Consider the following 20855-nt stretch of genomic DNA (forward strand, 5'->3'; position numbering starts at 1 on the left):
ATCCAAAATTCATCAAATCCAATTCTACGTCAAATTCAAATTCATGAAAACCTCTAAATTCTTCGAGCCCGTTTGTGAACGGTGCCTCTTTTCTCGAGGCCATTTGTGAATGGTCTCGTCTTCTCCTTGAGCCCGTTTGCTGACGGTACCTCATTTCCCAAAAATAAAAATTCATCAAATCCAATCCCTGATTCAAACAAATCCAATCTTACGTCAAATTCAAGTTCATGAAAAATCTCATGTCCTCTTTGAGCCCTTTTGTGAAAGGTGCCTCATTTCTCGAGTCCATTTGTGAATGGTCTCGTCTTCTCCCTGAACCCGTTTGTGAACATGTTTCTCATTCTCTGAGTCCATTTGTGAATGGTCTCATGTCCTCTTTGAGCCCGTTTGTGAACGGTGCCTCTTTTCTCGAGGCCATTTGTGAATGGTCTCATCTTCTCCTTGAGCCCGTTTGCGGACGGTACCTCATTTTCCAAAAATAAAAAAAAATTTATCAAATCCAAATCCTTAATTAAAAAAAAATCCAATTCTACGTCGAATTCAAATTCATGAAAACCTCTAAATTCTTTGAGCCCGTTTGTGAACGATGCCTCTTTTCTTGAGGCCATTTGTGAATGGTCTCGTCTTTTCCTTGAGCCCGTTTGCGGACGGTACCTCATTTCTCAAAAATAAAAAAAATTCATCAAATCCAATCCCCGATTCAAACAAATCCAATCTTACGTCAAATTCAAGTTCATGAAAAATCTCATGTCCTCTTTGAGCCCTTTTGTGAAAGGTGCATCATTTCTCGAGTCCATTTGTGAATGGTCTCGTCTTCTCCTTGAACCCGTTTGTGAACAGGTTTCTCATTCTCTGAGTCTATTTGTGAATGGTCTCATGTCCTCTTTGAGCCCGTTTGTGAACGGTGCCTCTTTTCTCGAGGCCATTTGTGAATGGTCTCATCTTCTCCTTGAGCCCATTTGCGGACGGTACCTCATTTTCCAAAAATAAAAAAAAATTATCAAATCCAAATCCTTAATTAAATAAAAAATAAAAAATCCAATCCTACGTCAAATTCAAGTTCATAAAAAATCTCTAAATTCTTCGAGCCCGTTTGTGAACGGGGCCGCCTCATTTCTCGAGTCCATTTGTGAATGGTCTCGTCTTCTTCTTGAACCCGTTTGTGAACGGTGTCTCATTTTTTGAGTCCATTTGTGAATGGTCTCATGTCCTCCTTGAGCCCGTTTGTGAATGGTGCCTCATTTCTCTAGTCCATTGGTGAATGGTCTCGTCTTCTCCTTGAACCCGTTTGTGAACGGTGTCTCATTTTCTGAGTCCATTTGTGAATGGTCTCATGTCCTCTTTGAGCCCTCTTGTGAAAGGTGCCTCATTTCTCGAGTCCATTTGTGAATGGTCTCATCTTCTCCTTGAGCCCGTTTGTGAACGGTGCCTCATTTTCTGAGTCCATTTGTGAATGGTCTCGTGTCCTCTTTGAGCCCGTTTGTGAACGGTGCCTCATTTCTCGAGTCCATTTGTGAATGGTCTTGTCTTCTCCTTGAGCCCGTTTGTGAACGGTGCCTCATTTCTCGAATCCATTTGTGAATGGTCTTGTCTTCTCCTTGAGCCCGTTTGTGAACGGTGCCTCATTTCTCGAATCCATTTGTGAATGGTCTCGTCTTCTCCTTGAGCCCGTTTGTGAACGGTGCCTCATTTCTCGAGTCCATTTGTGAATGGTCTCGTCTTCTCCTTGAGCCTGTTTGTGAATGGTGCCTCATTTCTCGAGTCCATTTGTGAATGGTCTTGTCTTATCCTTGAGCCCGTTTGTGAATGGTGCCTCTTTTCTCGAATCCATTTGTGAATGGTATCGTCCTCCTTGAGCCCGTTTGTGAACGGTGCCTCATTTCTCGAGTCCATTTGTGAATGGTCTTGTCTTCTCCTTGAGCCCGTTTGTGAACGGTGCCTCTTTTCTCGAATCCATTTGTGAATGGTATCGTCCTCCTTGAGCCCGTTTGTGAACGGTGCCTCATTTCTCGAGTCCATTTGTGAATGGTCTTGTCTTCTCCTTGAGCCCGTTTGTGAACGGTGCCTCTTTTCTCGAGTCCATTTGTGAATGGTTTTCTATCCTCCTTGAGGCCGTTTGTGAACGGTGCCTCATTATCCAAGTCCATTTGGGAATGCTTCTTATCCTCGTTGAACCCGCTTGTGAGCGGCGTCTCATCTCCTTCTAAAAACTGTTTGAGAGCGATCTTTGTCCTTTCCCTTCAGAATCCATTCGAAAATGATATCTCATTCTCTAATTGCCCGTTTGTGAACGGCGCCGCATCGAGTTTTTATTATTATTCAAGTTCTAGGGTTTCATCTAAGGTTTTGCATTATGTTAAGGTGCGTTGTGTCTAGAGAGTCCTTTGTCGATTAAAACTACGCAAAATGGTTCTGTCATTTTTAACTTTGGTATTCAATGACTACGTCATCTCTACCAAAGAGGGGCATCTGTAGACACCCCATTTTGTTTTGTTTTAATCAACAAATAAATTAGTGTGTTAAATCCATGTGAGAACCCCCTCTATCATTGATTTATATGTTTTAGGTCATTAATATCTTGATCTGACTTTACGGATCATCAATCGGGACAAAATAAGCTAGGGTCACTTCATAGCCCGGACCCTGATTCCATTCCGAGACCCGATTTCCGTAAATCGTTAGATCAATGGCAGATCATGACCTGGGTCTAACCATCCAAAACCACCTAACCTCTCCTCTCATCCTAACCATTCAAACCTCACCTAACCTCACCTAACCTCTCCTCCCATCATAACCATCCAAACCTCACCTAACCTCACCTAACCTCACCTAACATCACCTAACCTCACCTAACCTTACCTAACCTCACCTAACCTCACCTAACCTCCTATCCCATTCTCCTATAAATACCCTCTCATCTTACCAAAGAAAAGAAGGAAAAAAAAGAAAAGAGGAGAGAACCCCTCTCTTAGAAAATTCAAGCCCTCTCTCTAGACCAAATCCCTCTTCTCCATAAGTTTGCATGGAATATCGTCTACAAAAAGGTATGTCTTTTGGAATTTTCTTTTCTTTTCTATATTTGTAGGATTGAGTGTTGTTTTGCGTATATTTTGGTTGATGTCATGTTTAATTTTGTACTAGTTTGGCCTTGGTCATGTTCTCACTTATGCTAAATATGATTAATGTGTTAGGGTCATTAGAACCTATTTGCAATGGGATGTTGAAATCATTGGCTTGTTAGGGAATTTAGATTTCTTTTGGGAAAACAATTCATTAAAAATTTTGAACATTTACAAGAAAGAAAACTTGAATTTTACATGAATTATCAAAACCCATTTAATTTGGCTTACAAAACCTCCATCTTTCAATTGATAACAACAGCCCCCACTCCAATTTGATAACAACAGCCCCCACTCAATCTCAAGAACCCAATATCCATACCCCACCTTGCCAAGTAGATAAAAACAACCCCTTTTTCAAACATCCCATTTGAATCTAATCTCAGGCCCATTCAAGCCATTTTTCATATTCACCGTCTTTTAATCACTAAAAAAATAAGAACTATCAAAAGAAAACATGGGGGTGCCAATATCATTCCCGTCATAGTGCTAGCTGTTAGACTTTAAACAGATTTTTCGACCTCTAAACAACAGAATCGTGGGAAATGGTTAACTACAAAGTCGTAGATATTTTCGTGCCGTTTCCAACGAGTATTCGTGCTAGATCAGACAGCGAGCGGTTAAAAAGTTAAGTCCAAAATGGTTGCGGCACACCTTTAGGCATTTCCAGTTTAATGTTGCTGTCCTTTTGTTTGCAACACAAATTCGAACCTCTAAATCACAGATTTACAAACAATGGAGAACTACAAAGTTGTAGCCCTATAAAAGATCTTTCCAACGCATGTTTGTACGTTGAATTTGGCCAAGCGGTTAAAGAGTTACGACAGTTTTAGTGGGCTGCATTTGTCAGATCTTTTAATGGTCAATGGTTTGTCGAATTTGTGCAATTGTCAAAACTTGGTTGTGTTAACGTCATTTTCCAAACCAAAATCGAAAGACATTAATCTAAAGTACATCCAACCTAAAATTAACAAAACTAAAATTCACCCATTTAAAATCCACTGATAAAAATCCGTTAAAAGCCATTAACCAAAAGACCACTAAAAATTTCAAATGAAACTAAAACCTTCTAAATAAACAACTTTAAAAGCTACCAAACACACTAAATACCTTCAGATAATAAAAGCTTCAAGAAAACTCTAAAAGTTTCCACAAACCCAAAAGAATTCGAGATTCCCAAGAGCCGGTGGATTCAAAATTCCTTTAGGAACCCTTAGAGCCCAATTTAGGAACACTGGTGTCGTGTCGTGTCGTGTCCTAAGTTTTAGGGAGTCTTAGGTTTTAGGGAGTCCTAGAGTCAGGAGTCCAGCCTCATCACGGACGTTTGCTATGTATAGCAACCGTGCCATAGGTTTAGTTACACTAGTCACCCGATCTTTTCCATAGGACAAGCCTAGTAAACTAGGATGTAGGCTAACCTGCATTAGTCTAAGGGACAACTTGCATTTAGATAAGAATCATATAGCATCTTCGATGAAATCCTAAGATAATAAAATCCTCAACTTGAATTAAATAACTTCTCTTAAAACTGTTGAAACAGTCAATCCCGTCTAGGTCGGTGTCTTAGTTGAGTTAGGCATATGTAACTTAGCTTAGGTGCACCGAACTACGTCGACTCTGATCCCAGTGAGGCTTGGGTACGTAGGCAGCTTGGATGTCTGATGGCATACCACCCGCGAGTCGGCACCACAAACAAATTGTGGTGTTTTGTATATTAATATTCTTGTAAATGCTTAATCAAATCACTTAGGACTTTCCATTGAAATTAGAATTCTAGGATGCATGTCACTTAGTTCGCACATAAACATAGAGTTGAATGAGCCATTTAAAATAAATTCAAAAGAGTTAGCTTTTGGAATCGAAGACCGATTATCGGGCAGGAATGGTGCATGTGGTGGATAAATCCCCATACCTTCCATTCTCGTAACCAGGTAGCGAGTCTAGATTTCTGGTCAATTATGGGTCCTAGATCCCACATCTAGGTGGCGACTCTGTCATTTTCTTTCGTGTGGAATTCGGGTTGCCTTAGTGATCCCAAGTTCACATGAAAGATGAATTCAAATCAATCATAAAATGCACACGCCAATCGCGTGGTTACGAGAGACCAAGAGAGAGCGCGCGGCGGCTCGCGCCCACACCCCTCTCGCGGGATCGGGTACCACACTCTGGCATCAATGTTGGACATTTCTGCTACAATGGAGGTTCAACCTTTAGGTGTAAGATTGCAATGGGCTCCAGCACATGTGAATGCCATTGAAATATCTGCCAGGTGTCCAGATGGTAAGCCATGGTATACAGATATCAGAAATTTCATTTCAGGCAAGGGGCATCCGCCTGAAGCTTCCAGCAAAGAGAGGAAAACTCTTCAGAAGTTCGCTGCCAACTTCATCATTTGTGGTGAAGAGTTGTACAGAAGGTCATTTGACGGTATTCAGCTTCTGTGTGTTGATGAAGATCAGGCTGCAGAGCTCATAGAGCAAACACATGAAGGTGTTTGTGGTCCTCACATGAACGGTAAAATGTTGTCAAGGAAGATCCTAAGACTTGAATTCTATTGGCCCTCAATGGAAACAGATTGTTTCGCATTCGTGAAGAAATGTCATAAATGCCAAGTCTATGCGAATCTTATTCATGTGCCTCCGTCAGAGCTGCACTCTATGACCTCGCCATGGCCATTCTCAGTATGGGGAATTGATATCATTGGCAAAGTCTATCCTAAATCGTCGAGTGGACACGAGTACATCTTGGTGGCCATTGATTATTTCACGAAATGGATAGAATCTGCTTCATATGCTTCCATAACTTCCAATACAGTTGCGAAGTTCATCCGTGCAAACATCATTTGCAGATATGGAGTACCTCATGAATTGATTTCTGATAATGGATCTCATTTCAAGAAAGAAGTAGTGCACCTGTGCGAAGAGTTTAAAATCAAGCATCACAAGTCATCTCCTTACAGACCGCAGACCAATGGGGCTGTAGAAGCAGCGAATAAGAATATCAAGGTCATAATCAGTAAGATGACCGAGACTTATAAGGACTGGTCGAACAAGCTTCCTTTTGCTTTATGGGCTTACAGGACATCGATCAGATCCTCTACAGGTGTAACTCCATACTCTCTAGTGTATGGAATGGAAGCAGTCCTCCCTGTTGAAGTGAGAATCCCGTCTCTAAGAATTATGATGGAAGCAAATCTGCCAGAGTCTGAGTGGGCCAAAGCCAGACATCAGGAATTGCAGATGATTGATGAAAAGAGGCTGAGAGCCTTGTATCACATCCAAGGGTATCAGAGAAGAATTGAAAGAGCCTTTAACAAGAAAGTCAAGGTCCGAGACCTGAAACCAGGAGATCTCGTCTTGAAGTCTTACAGGGCACCGGTGTTTGATCCCAGAGGGAAGTTCAGGCCAAATTGGTCTGGTCCTTACATTGTTGATGAAGTCCTGCCTGGAAAAGCCGTAAGACTCCTCAATGAAAATGGAGAAAAATTAACAGAACCTACAAACCTGGACCAACTAAAAAAGTACTATGCTTAGATACACCAGGAGGCCGTCTTTGATCGATCAGAGCTCAAAAGCCAACAACCTCAAAGTCAAAAAACCATTTGCAAACACTTTGGGCCTAAATAAAAAAAAAAAAAAAACACTTTCATTCTTTGATAAACTCAAACCAGGGGCATCTTTTATGACTTGCGTCATAAAAGATAATAACCTGAACTACGTCATGACCTGATCCCTCTTTACAGGGTACGTAGGTAGCCTGATCAATTCGGGTTCGGTCAAATCCTTCAAAACTTTCAAATCTTCAAAAAAAAAAAAAAGACAAAACAAACAAATTTTGAAACCCAAAGGGGCGAATTACGCGGGCCTGATTCCCATTTCTTTGGGGATACGTAGGCAGTCTGGAGGGCCAGATTCGGTCAAATACATGAAAACTTACCAAATGTTAACCTGTTTGAACCCAAGCCTACCTAAAAGTCCTTCTGGTGTACTTAGGCCCAGGTTTGTAGAGAAACAGAAAGAAAATAAAAAAAATATAATGGAGTCTTAGACCCGCTAGACTGAAAACCCGCAAGGGCTGTCTAGGCAAAAGTTAGGGTCATTTGCCCGCTAAGCTGAAAACCTGAAAGGGCGGCTTAGGCAAAAATTAAGGCATGCGGTCCGCCAAATCGAAAACCTGAAAAGGCAATTTGGTCATGGCAGTGACTTCATAAAGGACAGAACCTCTGGAAGCCAGCAAGACTTTCATTTCTTCGGCAGCACTACTTCAAAGTCTGAGTAAGCACCGGCAGAAATTCTTCTGACACTCTCAAGGCTAAGGGGGTTAAGACTAAGCAATCCAAGGGAATAATAACCATGATGGAAATACCGGAAAAAGGAATGAAACACCTTTAAATATGGTTTTCAAAAGATTTTAAGAGTGGTAGACTGTACCATTTTAAAAATACTTATCAGACTAAGAAGCAGATTCAGTCTCTCTTAGAGTTTAAGTCATTGTGCCCATCGAAGTTCTCATTTGCTGGTTGTCCAGGTCTTTTTATATGTCGAGTCAAGGTCAAATTCCAGAGTCTTGTGTGGTTAATATTCCTCCCAAGGCTGAGGTGATAAAAAAAAATGATGAATTTGTATCCCCTCAAGGGTGATGCGCAGCAGAGTGAAGTTCAGAAGATGATTGATTCTCAAGTCCATATGGCAGGCTTTCAAGCCCATATGAAATGGCAGAGATCGTCAGAATTAAAAGGCAATTGTCGGGCAGATGCAGCCTGTTGTAAACCTGAAAGCTTTGTAACCTCAAGTATTCAATGAAATGAAATTTTTTAACCATTTCCTGTGTTTTGCTCTCTTACGAATCTGTTATGGAAGTATTTCATACTAGGGGCATCTTTTATGACTTACGTCATAAAAGATATCAAGCGTGATGATAACTAGGATAGCTATTCTCAGCAAATGAAAACCAGAGAAGCTTGAGTACAATCTTTGAGCCAGTCTCTTCAATCAAATTGTTTTCTTTTAAAGTCAAGTTTTCAGAAAATTTTATCCCTAGCGGAGTCTAGAATTTGCTCCTGCAATCGTCAAATCTTCAGCGAAATGTTTTTCACTCATTCTAAAAGGGTCAATACCTGAAATTTTCTTCAAGTTCCTTGAGTTTTATCTTCGGCAAAGATCATGCATTTTCAATCATTCTTGGCAAAGAATGACTTATTCACCTTATGAAATCGATCAAAGTTGGTCATTTCTTCAATCGTTTCAATGAATTTTTCTTTCATTTAAAAAATATATGTCCGCCAATGGCTCCGCGATTTGGAGTTTGGGTCTTTTCTTTCACCATTTGAAAGATTTTAAAAGCTGTTTTTGCCAATGGCTCCGCGATTTGGAGTTTGGTCATTTCTTTCACCATTTGAAAGATTTTAAAAGCTGTTTTCGCCAATGGCTCCGCGATTTGGAGTTTAGTCTTTTCTTTCACCATTTGAAAGATTTTAAAAGCTGTTTTTGCCAATGGCTCCGCGATTTGGAGTTTGGTCATTTCTTTCACCATTTGAAAGATTTTAAAAGTTGTTTTCGCCAATGGCTCCGCGATTTGGAGTTTGGTCTTTTCTTTCACCATTTGAAATTTTTTTTAAAAAAACTGTTTTTGCCAATGGCTCCGCGATTTGGAGTTTGGTCATTTCTTTCATCATTTGAAAGATTTTAAAAGTTGTTTTCGCCAATGGCTCCGCGATTTGGAGTTTGGTCATTTCTTTCACCATTTGAAAGATTTTAAAAGATGTTTTTGCCAATGGCTCCGCGATTTGAAGTTTGGTCATTTCTCTCATCATTTGAAAGATTTTATTTCAAGGTATTCAAGTCCATTTTCACATGGCATTCCAAGTCCATTTTCACATGGCATTCCAAGTCCGTTTTCACACGGCATTCATGGCATTCAAGTCCATTTTCACATGGCATTCAAAGTCCGTTTCCACGCGGCATTCAAGTCCGTTTCTACACGGCATCCAGATTCATTTTCTCTTCAAATTTCAAGATCATTCATAATCAAATCTGTCATTTAATGTTTTGCAAGAGAGGCTGTCTCGTCAATATGTACTGAGTTAAGAGTTGGAGAGAGGCTATCTCACCAGCGTTTGTAGAGTCAGAGTCTGGTGAAAGGCTATTTCACCATGTATCTTGTGAATAGCATTTTCAAAAATCAAAAATCAAAAATTTTAAACTCTTTAATCTTGGGCCAGTCAAAATGTGCTGTCAGTTCAGCTTTGACATTCGCGCGACAAGCACGCTCTGCCAAAGAGGGGCATCTGTAGACACCCCATTTTGACCGTGCCCTAATCCCTTCATGTTTGAGCAACGCCTCATCAAATAAATGAGATAGAACCCCAAATTTCACCCCAAGCTAGCTTAGGATCCCAGCTAAGCCCCTGCAAAATTTCAGAAAAAGCTGAGCGCGTTTGCCCAGCAAACGGGCTGAGAGAGTATATGTAGTGCAATCAAGGGATGGCCCACTAGGTTTTGATTTTTATCCCAAAATCCTTGCTTTTTAATGAAAATCTAGGTCAACCTAATGCTTCAAATGCCCATGAACACATATTTAGAAGCCTCGAGACTTCAGAAAAGCCCCTGCAAAATCTCAGAAAAATCCGATGAAGATTTTCGAAAAAGACAAGCCAAGTTGGTACAGTTATCAAATATGGGAGGGGTGTATTATCCAAGTGAATTCGCGCATTTGTGCGCTTATCAAATGGGGTGCCATTATCAACAGATTTATTTTTTCTATATATACAAAAATTCGTGAGAAGAGAAAAAAAAAAAATTTCGATTGAGAGAGAAGCAAAGAGCCGAGAGAGAAATCCCCAATATCTTTCTCTATTTTTTTCTTTTCCGATCATTCCTCGTCTTCGCCGACTGCCTCTCCGGCAAGCTCCGGCCGATCCTTGATCTCCTCTAAGAAGCTAGGGTTTCTTTTTCCCCAAATTCTGAGAGAGAAAAGAGAAAAATCCTATAACCTTAGATCTACCTTCTTAAACCCTAAATCTAAACCTAATTCTTCATCTTCTCTGTAATACTTGACGGAATCCGGCTATCTTCTCTCCGGTTTGATCTTGACAAATCTAAGACCGTAACTCTTTCTTCTTCCTTTATTAATTTTGCTTCTCCTTCCCTCCCTATTTCTTTTCTAATGATCTCAAATCTTTAGATCTAAGCTCTGGTAAACACAGATCTGAAAGAGAGAGAGAGAGATAGAGAGAGAGAAAGAGGATTTTAGAGAGGAAAAATAAATCTGATCTCCTCCGATCATCTTCTCCGGCAGCATCGTCGGAATTCTGGCCGAGAAATTTTGTTCTTTTTCTTACTCATTTTTCACTGGATCTGTTGATCTCTCTCGGAAGCTCTAGATTCAAGGTCACCTTCTCCGGCAGATCTTCATTTTCCCGGTAAGTTGAAATTTGTTTTTGTCAAGATTAAGAATAATATTCGATTTGCTCATAGATCTCTAAATTCAAACCCTAAAATTCAAGATCTAAACCTTTGTTCGAAATTAAAACCTTAGATCCAAGAGATTTATGTTCGGATTTGTCTTTTTTTTTATTTTTTCTTTGTATTCTAATCTCTATTCTTTTTAATTCAAGGAAATCTGAGAAAGAACAAAAGAGAAAAGTCCGATCCAATATAAAACCCTAACTTATTATACAGAAATTTTGAATATATATTGCAAAGCTTTAGATCTGATTTTCTCTAAAATAGATCTACTCATTTTCATCACTTGTTTGCAAATTCTGATCGATATGGATTGTTGATTTTTCATTTGAAGTTTTTTTTTATCAACTCAGTTAGGCTGTAATTTCAAATCTGTGAATTGGAGGAAATGAACGATCTGTGATAGATAAAAAAAAAAAAGTAAAAGGAAAGAGTATAAACTGAGAATGTAGAAAGAAAAAGAAGAAGATGATTAGTTGAGAGGTTCGTATTCAAGATTGTAAATCAAAATTAATCTATTTAACTTCAATCGTAAGCTGGTAGATTATTTTATTTTTTTATTATTTTTTTTATCAGGTATTTTGAATTAATTCTGACTTTATTTTATTTTTATTTTTTATTTTATTTATGTTAATAATAGTATTGGTTGAAAAGAATATTATCATGTTCTGTGGGAATGTTATACAGTGATGACTACGATTTTAGAATTCAAGTTTTCTTCGAGATTCTTTGTAATTACCTCATTATTATCATTATTATTATTTTTAGATGAAATATTGAAACTTTTTGATTGTCATATTAACTTAAAAGTTCGAATTTTCAGTAATGATAAAGATCTTTTGAGTTATGTACAAAAATTTCTAAGTTTGGTTTATGTTCATTTTTGATAATCTTGGTGAGAAAGACAAAATATGGCTGTTCTATTTTTATCTTCCTTTGGAATTCCAATTTGTTTAATTAGATATCCTCATGTATTTCAGTAAAAAATTTTATGGTTGATAAACTTGTCGATTTTTCTATTTTGGTTTTAAGTTTGTGTTCTCATTTCTTTCAGAATGAATAAGCTCTTTTTACCTAGTCTCATCCAATGTCATGTAATTTTTAGTCAAGGCATTTTTCATTTGGCTTTTTAGCCCCAGTTTTTGCAAGAAGGCTTTGTACCTTTGATTAATATGGTTGAAAGAAGTAGTGGAGTTTTTTTTTAGACCCAAAAATTCTATTTCTGTTCGGATTTTGTGATTATTGAATTGATCATTTGAATGGTGTAAAAGAAGAGGATAGAAAAAGAGAAATCATATTAGGATAGCATTTTTGAATCAATTGGTATCATCCCTTTGAAGAATAAAAGCCAGACATATGTAAGCAAAATGAATGAATGTAGAATATAGCAGTTTTCTTTTAAGCATTAAAATTAATATATTTAACTGGTATGTATCTTACATTTTTTTATTATGGGTAATCCTTTGTACTAGGTTTAGTATTAACATTGAAAGAAGTTGATATTTACATTATATTGGGTTAGGGTTTTAAACTAATATATATTTCACAATGACATGTTTAAACACTTACATTATTTTAATAGTAGTTCCATAATTCCCATCCCACAACAGATCTCACTTATTATTTTTTTATTTTATTTTATTTTTTCTTCTATCTCTAACTGTGTACCAAAAGCCTCAACTTTCCTAAATGAACTCAATACCATCTTCTTTACCACCACTACCATCATCATCTTTCTCTTGATACGGACAACCCTTATACCCCATTTGATATGTGCATTTCTACCTTGTATTGATACTGGTTTAACATATAGTTGCTGTCCACAAGCACATAACTGCTTGCTGTTCATTATTTTATACCATTGGTTGATTCACGAATACATGGCTGCTGCCTTTGTAAATGGCTATATTCTTAGGTGATAATTCATGTTTGTTTAAATTTTATTTTTATTTTTATTTTTATTTTTATTTTATTTTTTTTAAAAAAAAAAAAAGAAAAAAACAAAAGACATGTCATTGATAATATTTTGAGTTGGGGTGATGTCATTTCTTTAAGAAAAGTATAGACTACTGACATCTTATTATTTTAATATTTACAATATTTCATTTTTTGTATTAACAAGATCCTCCTGCATTTATTTATTTATTTGTTATTATCTCATCTGCTCCTTTTAAAATATTCTATACAATCTTCCTGGGCACTCCAAATTCGGTAATAAATGGATTTTTCAGGTGAGATTATCTCAAAGCTTATTGTACCCATTCCTATTTTATTTAAATAAATTGTTAATAGGAAGAAGGAGATCAGATGACTACTTTATTCGATATTATCGACATGAGTACTGTCTGATCTCAAGGCGGGATTAGAAATATTATCATGTGTATTTGATATCAGATGATTACTTTGGCATCATCTGATTTCATTGGAGTCCCCGTATTGGGGTTTGTGGTTGGTTTTGAAGTGTTTGATATTGTTTTTACTTTATTAGGCTATCCAGCGGCTGGTCTGGACTAATTAATGTTGTTATCATTTTATAATTGCTATAGATCGTGTATTGTTCTATTGAAAATTTCTCTTTGTTTGGTATTTGATTTATTATTATAAGAATAGAATGGAATTTGTGTTTATCTGTTAGACTTTTCTTCTCTTTTTGATAGACTAACACAGTCTTTTAGATTTTTGTTAAATTCTTTAAATATTAGAATTCCCTCTCGTTGCATGGGCGATGAAGGCGCTAGCCCAAGCCCATCTCTAGGGGGACTTGCACAGTCCAAATAGCATTCTATTTTCTTAAAAGACTTGCCTAGTCTTTTAGATCCAAATCTTTGGAGACAGGCATTGTCTCATTAATGAATCAACCTGAGTTAACCTCTAGAAGACTACCTCTAGTCTCATAGGTCTTAAACCCTCCTTTTTGTGCGTTGTTTGGTTTTGGGAGAACACCTTGCTCGGCTTGGCATCATACCCCTTACCTTATGGGTATTGGGTTGCACATTTGTTGCACCCTAGGGCTAGGTAGCTGTCCGGCCCGGCTGGGTGTTTTACCTTTGCCAAATATGCACAAGGTCTCTTTTTCCTTGTTAGTATTTTCTCTATCCTACCTCTGTGTCTAAGAGACTTACCTAGTCTCATTTTCTTGCTAAACCTCCTCTTTGTGCATCATTTGGTTTTGGGAGAACATCCTACTCGGCTTGGCAACATACCCCTTACCCTTATGGGTATTGGGTTGCACATTTGTTGCACCCTAGGGCTAGGTAGCTGTCCGGCCCGGCTGGATGTTTTTACCTTTGCTAAATATGCGCAAGGTCTCTTTTCCTTGTTACTTGTGAGTTTTATCTTAGCTTGATAGTCTCACTAGCACCCTTCTTTATCTCTTTTTCTTTTAGGAGACAGGCTTTGTCTCATTAGCACCTCCTTCTTAGAATCCTATTTTCAGAGTCAGTCCTTAGCCTAAGAGTCTGTCCTTAGCTAGAGAGTCTGTTTTTCTTTCAGGAGTTAGTCCTATCATCATAGGGATTAGGATTCTATCCAACCCTTCATCAAATCGTGTGTTTTTCTATCCACTCTTGCAAGGTATAAGATGCTGTCCAACCCTTGCAGAGCTGTGTTTCTGTTCTTTTCCCCCGCAAAGCATAGGATGCTGTCCAACCTTTGCGGGATATCAGGAGTCTGTCCTCACCTTATGATGATAGGATTTGTCTCCCTTGAGTCAAAAATACTTAAAAACAACAAAAACATCTAAAAAACCAAGAAATCTCAAAAATCTTGAGTCATTAGGAGTAGTTAGGAAATCTGTTTCGAACTACGTTGGCTTGATCCTCTTCCGAGGTACGTAGTGCAGCTTGCGATTTACATCCCAAGTCCAGCCAAACTTTTGTAAATAGGGTTTTAAATCTTTTTGAATAAGCATTTGATTTCAAAAAGCTCTTCCTTTAAAGTTAGGACTTTGTCCTAGATAGAGAGTTTAGAGTTAGGGTTTGACCTTTGTTTTGTTGTGTGCTTGTTTGTGATTGTTTTAGAGTTAGGGGTTTGTCCTAGAGTTATAGGAGCGCCTCCGTCCGGTCAGTCGGCGATCCACATCGCCGAGTGATGACTAGAATAGGATTCGCTAGTCCACCCTTGGTTTTCCTTAGGAAATACAGCCTAGTTACACATAGGTTGTAGGAACCACCTGCATTAGCCTAGGGCTAATCTGCATTTAGTTAGGGCATATAGGGTGTCCTAAAAATCCACAATTCACTGGAATTTAAATAATCGTACAATAAACTTTAATAATTGGTCCGGTCTTTTAGATCGAGTTTAGGATAGAGGGCTAGGTGTCTTAGGCATCATAGTTTAGAATAGGCGCGAAGAACTACGTTGCCTTGATTCTCGTGGAGGCGGGGATACGTAGGCTTCTTTGGATGAATACCAGACCATCCGAGGACTCGGGCTAATAATTTAGAGTCTTAGGATTTATTATGTTGTTATTATATGTTTTGATGTGTTTTCTTACCTTCTCGTACTGATCCTATACCTTTTGTTGTAGCTTGCATGTGTTTGCACATCAGAACTTGGACACCCATTAGGTTTGTCACTCATAACCTAGCTATGCTTAGGTGGCACATCTCTCATTTTATTTTATATGTGTTTATTATCTTTATCCTCAGGAAATGCATGCTTAGGTAGACGATTCTTGAGGATTGTTCCCATTTCAGATGATTTTTACCCAAACTTCTTTGGAGTTAATAATAAATGGCATAAGAGACCAAGTGCTTGCACTCGGACGAATCGGGGGTGCTCTCAGACCTTCCCCATTCGTAACCAGGCACGAACCCATATATATTTCTGGTTATCCATTGCACAGAGGATTTGATTTTAGGGTTCCATGGCATATCCATGGATGGCGACTCTGAGTTTATTTTAGGTATGTCTCGGTTTCGAGTTTTGGCTCCTGATCGAGACATATCTCTTTCTTTTTATATCGCCACTCGTGCTATGCTATGAGGGTGGCATCCGTTTCGAGAGTTCCTTGGCAGAGCTCTCCATTCACGTGGATGATCCAGAGATGGTGGTAGGGACCCGTTCCCTCGCCGCCTATCTCGGATCGGGGTCCACAAGATCCCATCTTTTAAGTTGCCAAAAAGTTTGATCTTTTAACTCTTAATCGGTTAGGGTCTTAATCAAGAGCCCAAGCTTTGATACCAATTGAAATCCAAGTAGTGACTTGGTTTGGCAACCTAGAGGGGGGGTGAATATGATGTTTATAAAATCTTTACCTTTTAAAAACTTTTCCTAAGATTTCACCAAAGACTTATCCCTTGTTTAATTAAGTTTGAAATAGTTGAACTTAAACAATATTACAAATTAATATAAGTTCAAAACCCTTGTTGATTAGCAAACTTAATTAGGTAATTTTAATATAGCCTAGTTAGCAAGGTTAAGATATTTAGGTTGATTATCAATGCTAACTACTCACTCAATTCTAAGCACAAATAATCAAATAAGAGAGTGAGAGGGAGTGAGAGAAATACCAATCACACAAGTGACACAAAGATTTATAGTGGTTCGGCAAACGGCCTACTCCACTCTTCTCAAGGTCGCACTTGAGGATTTCCACTATTGAGACCTCCACGACGCCCGGCTCCGAGGCTTTTACACTCCAAGAGAATTAAATAAGGATGCCCTTCCACCTTTACAATGACTCTCCTTCTCCGCCGAGTTCTAAGCGGTTCACCCAAGGGAATTAAAAACAACGGATGCCCTTGCCACCGATCGAATAAAGAAGAAGATAAAAGCTTTGCCTCTATGTAGGCTACAATGCAAGTTGAAGCTCCAAGGATGCTCTCAAGAATAAACAAGTTTAAGCCTAAACCAATCTCAAAAGATTTTCTCAAATCAAGGCACAAAGAGTTTGGTTGGTGAGAGAATTTAACCCAAAAATAGTTCACAAATGATTTTCTATGGTTTCTTGAAGTTGGACAATGTTTCTCTTGTATTTTGGACCCTTGAATGGGTATATATAAAGTCCCAACTCCATGTGACCGTTTGGGTGGTAAAACAGTCAAAACTGGGTCAAAAATCAACTAGCCGTTGCACCCCAACGGCTATATTTTTTTGAAGAAAAATATTTCTCGGAGTTCCGAGCAGAATTCTCGGAGTTCCGAGAATTCAAACAGAGCTTTTAATTTTGGAACCTGGTGCATTTCTCGGAGTTCCGAGACTGGTTTCCAGCAAACAATGTCGAACTTGTAAAATTCATATCTCCCTCATTTCTCATCGGATTTTGACGTTCCTATACTCTACGGATATGAGAAAAATGAGAGCTATCTATTAAAAATATTTTCAAAAATATTTGAAAATATTTGAACTAAGTTTTGATAGGATTTAGTTGCTGGTCCAGGTTGTTGCTTCGGAACTCTGTTTTGTTCATTCTTGTGTTGAATGCCATATGGGTCCCAACATGTTGGTACACCACCATGGTCATTCACTTATCAATTTAAGTCCTTAAAGGGTGTGTTAGTCTCTTTGAAAAACATATTTCTAGGGGTTTAAACAATGTGCCTTGACAAGAGGAAATGCAAGAGAGATAGAAATACATTCTACCCTTTCTATCACTCTCTTGAACTCTTCTTTTGAGCTGGGATCTTCTATGGTTGAGCTTCCATGCTTGACATCTTCAAGTTGTGGTACAAGCTCATTGGTCCTTTGCATTAGGTTCTTGATCCTCCACCTTTGGCCTTCATGAACTTTCTTTGTTTGTTCAATGCTTTGAGATGGTTGATGATGAGCTTCTCCTTGGTACTTCCAAGGTGTGATTGGTCCAAGTATGTTCCAAGCTCCTTTGCCATTGTGTTTGGTTCATCTTCAAGCATAGGCCAACAAGGTGCGTGCTAGTATGATTTGACTTGTGTAGGACCTGTCTAAAGCACAACACTCAAGGCAAATGATCAGTCCATAAACAACTAATCAATTTGCGTTTGTTAATAATCAAAACAAGATGATTGAATGAACCCATGGGGAACCCTTGGGCTTACAAATACATCATGCAATGGTCAATCATATACATTGCTCGCCCATTGTAGATGATATAACCTAAAATCAGCAGCCTTACACAATATGCCCATTTGGTTATTGAACTTGAACGTTACTACTTTTTTGTAACTATCACTTTGCAAGTCATTGAGCGAACATTGGTATCATTGACTTGTACAACTTTCTAGTATTGCCATCTCCATAATAACTTAGCAAATGAAGGGTTTAGATCACCCTTCTACCTTTTGGCAATGTAGTGATATCTTTTGGCACCTCTCATAGTATTGGTTAATTGACTCATTTCATGTCTGTTTCATAAGAATAGGGGTATATGGTAACAATGTTACTTTCCATATCTAATTAACAGTCTCGTCAAGCCATGGAATCAAATCTTTATTTTTCGAGTTAAGTAAATCATAGATTCACACACACACAAAAAAAAAAAAGGATTACTAATTTAAGATTAAGTAGCGTAGATTCCATCTCAAAACTTAACATTATGGGTGTATGGATTGTATTGATATACCCCAATTATAAAAGATAATCTCATATAAAGTGGATTTGATGGATCAAATATGAAATAGATAAACAAAATGCAGACATGTTAATAAAAAAAGAGAGATAAAAATTAACGATATATTCATACGTAGCACAAGCAAAGCAAAAATAACAATATCTTAAACTTGTATTCGATAAGAATGCAAAATAACTCATGTGATGGTCAAGATGAAGATAAAACCAAAGATTTCAATATCAGATTCCCCTTTTCTTTCCTTCCCTTGGTCTGGATGCATCCAATAATGTTTTTAGTAAAAGAATTTGGGGCATCACTAAAGATTATGTTGTTTAATATGGAATCTCTCTCTCTCTCTCTCTCTCTCTCTCTCTCTCTCTCTCTCTCTCTCTCCTCGTACTTGTCCTCCACAAACCTAAACCTTAACTGGCTACAACAAATGTAGGACCTAGGACACTCTGATTGAAGCTCCAATTCAAAATGGATAGTGACCCGGACAATTCATACTTATGGAGATGCTGGAAAGAGATTTGCAACTCATGAGAGATTAGGAAAGTTGTTGTGCCGCAACCACCACTTGATCAAGGGTCAGTGAAGCTTAACTTTGATGGATCGAGTCTAGGTAATCCGCGTACTACAGGTATAGGAGGATTGTTGAGATATTATCAGGGTAAAATGAGATGGGCTTTTTCCAGTCCCATTGAGATTGTTGATTCCAATAAAGCAGAGATGAGATCAGTCTTGCCGGGCATCAGATTAGTTGAGGAGAGGGATCTAAGAAGATTGATAGTAGATGGAGATTTCCTCAATGTAATCAGATGACTAGATAGGAGCCGTCCTCATCCTAGGATGTTTGATTCAATAGTTAATGAGATACATGATCGAATATCAGATTATCCTGTTCGTTTTCATCACATGCGGAGATCGACCAATGCGGATGCAGATACATTAGCTTCAATGGGGGTGGGTGGCGAGTCTCTAATATCTTCCTAGCCCACCTACCCCACCCCATCCCTTGAGATTCTTTGTTATTTTTCTTTGTTTTCCATCTTTGCTGTATTTGATTTCCTCTTGTATCGACCTCCTCTGATGTGCTTCCCCTCTCTTTTCAATATAGTTTTTCTTTCCATTCAAAAAAAGAACAAAAAAACTTACTGTCATTTCATAGATGGGATTTGCTAGGGTCCATCTCAATAGGCATTTCACAGCTGGTCTGTTGCATGCCAGACCAGCCACCTCGTGAATGGAGACAACATCTTTTGTCTCCTTTCACAAGGTGGGTGTTCTGACATGCGACAGACCAGCCAGCCGCAAAATGCCTTTTGCGATGAACGCTAGCAATTCCCTTCATAGAATTAGAAAGAAAGTTAGAGCAAATTCTTAAAAGTGACTCAAAGGAACAAAACAAATGCCCTTATAATTGGATAACACTCTATGATGCCGTGGGGCCCCTGTAAATCATTGAGCCAATATGTGTAAGGGAGTCTTAATGAATTGAAAGAACTTTGATGGGAGCACTAGTTGGAATGAAGCTAGAGAGACATCGAGGTGGATTTTAATTTAAAGATGTTGGCTTAAATTGAAAAAATGGGGTTAGAAATGAGCTGGAGAATAATAAAATAATAATTGATTGAAAACGATGTGGTAGGGCTGGAGGGAATCCGGTGCTCATGGTAGGGTGGATGGATCTTGCTTTGTTTTATTTCATGTAGTTTGTCATTTTTTGAAGAGAGACAAAGGCAGGTTAGAAGCTAAAGACATTGCAGAAGTGTTTAAGAGAAAACTGGTTTTCAAATTTCAAGTTTAGATTATGCGAAATCAGAATCTTGTGGGACTAGTCCATGCCAAATTGATGGTCAGGACTATTCAATCAAAACCGAGCCACTCAATGGACGGTGCCGATCCCCATGCCCATATGAGATGTGGAAAATGGGACAGAGAGAAGGATGAGAAGAATACTTAAGTGAAGGACATTAGCATTCCTTATGTGGGAAATTGTTTGTTAAAGCACACTGACTTGTGAGAATATAATTGAATTATTATTATTATTATTATTATTTTTTGGATGGGTAAGCTAGGGTTAGGCAGACCCCTACCAGTATATTAAATAAAGAAAGATGAAACAATATCAGGGTAAAGATCAATTCCCAATCCTTAGAACAATGTCTAAGATAGTTGAGTTATTTATAAGGCAGAGCATATGATATATACTTCACACAAAAAATATAGAGTATATGGCTATTTGCAATAAACATTTATATATTCATACATGACAAACAAACGTGATATATAAAAAAAGAACAATTATTTGGAAAGCAATGCCATGTTGCCATTGGTAATCATACTATTTCATTCAAAAGTTGGGCCCCAATGGTTGGGCATAAAATTCTTCTCAATAGGATGATCCTAACCCTCTGATCTTTGGAGATTGAGAACCGATTGTCACGATATAATAAAAATTCCACAAACTGTCGGGTTGCGATCATCTTATGGAAATATTTTGAGACAGCGTACATACATCCCAGCCCAATTTTTGAATGATTTAGATCACCCAATAATGTGGGCACCATTTTTTTTTCTATGTCAACACTAGGCTTATCCGCAATTTTATCATATAAAATTTCAAATTGGTCTGAAATCGTTTGTGATATATATAAAAAAAAAAAAGAACACAAAAAAAAACAAAGAAAAGGAGGGTTAATTAGCACGTTTTCACACCCGCCAATTTCTCTTAAAAGCTTTGCC

The sequence above is a fragment of the Tasmannia lanceolata genome, unplaced genomic scaffold (genome assembly GCF_043159265.1).
Source record: "Tasmannia lanceolata isolate RefF3 unplaced genomic scaffold, GAP_Taslan_0.1 ptg000023l, whole genome shotgun sequence".
Lineage (NCBI taxonomy): Eukaryota > Viridiplantae > Streptophyta > Magnoliopsida > Canellales > Winteraceae > Tasmannia > Tasmannia lanceolata.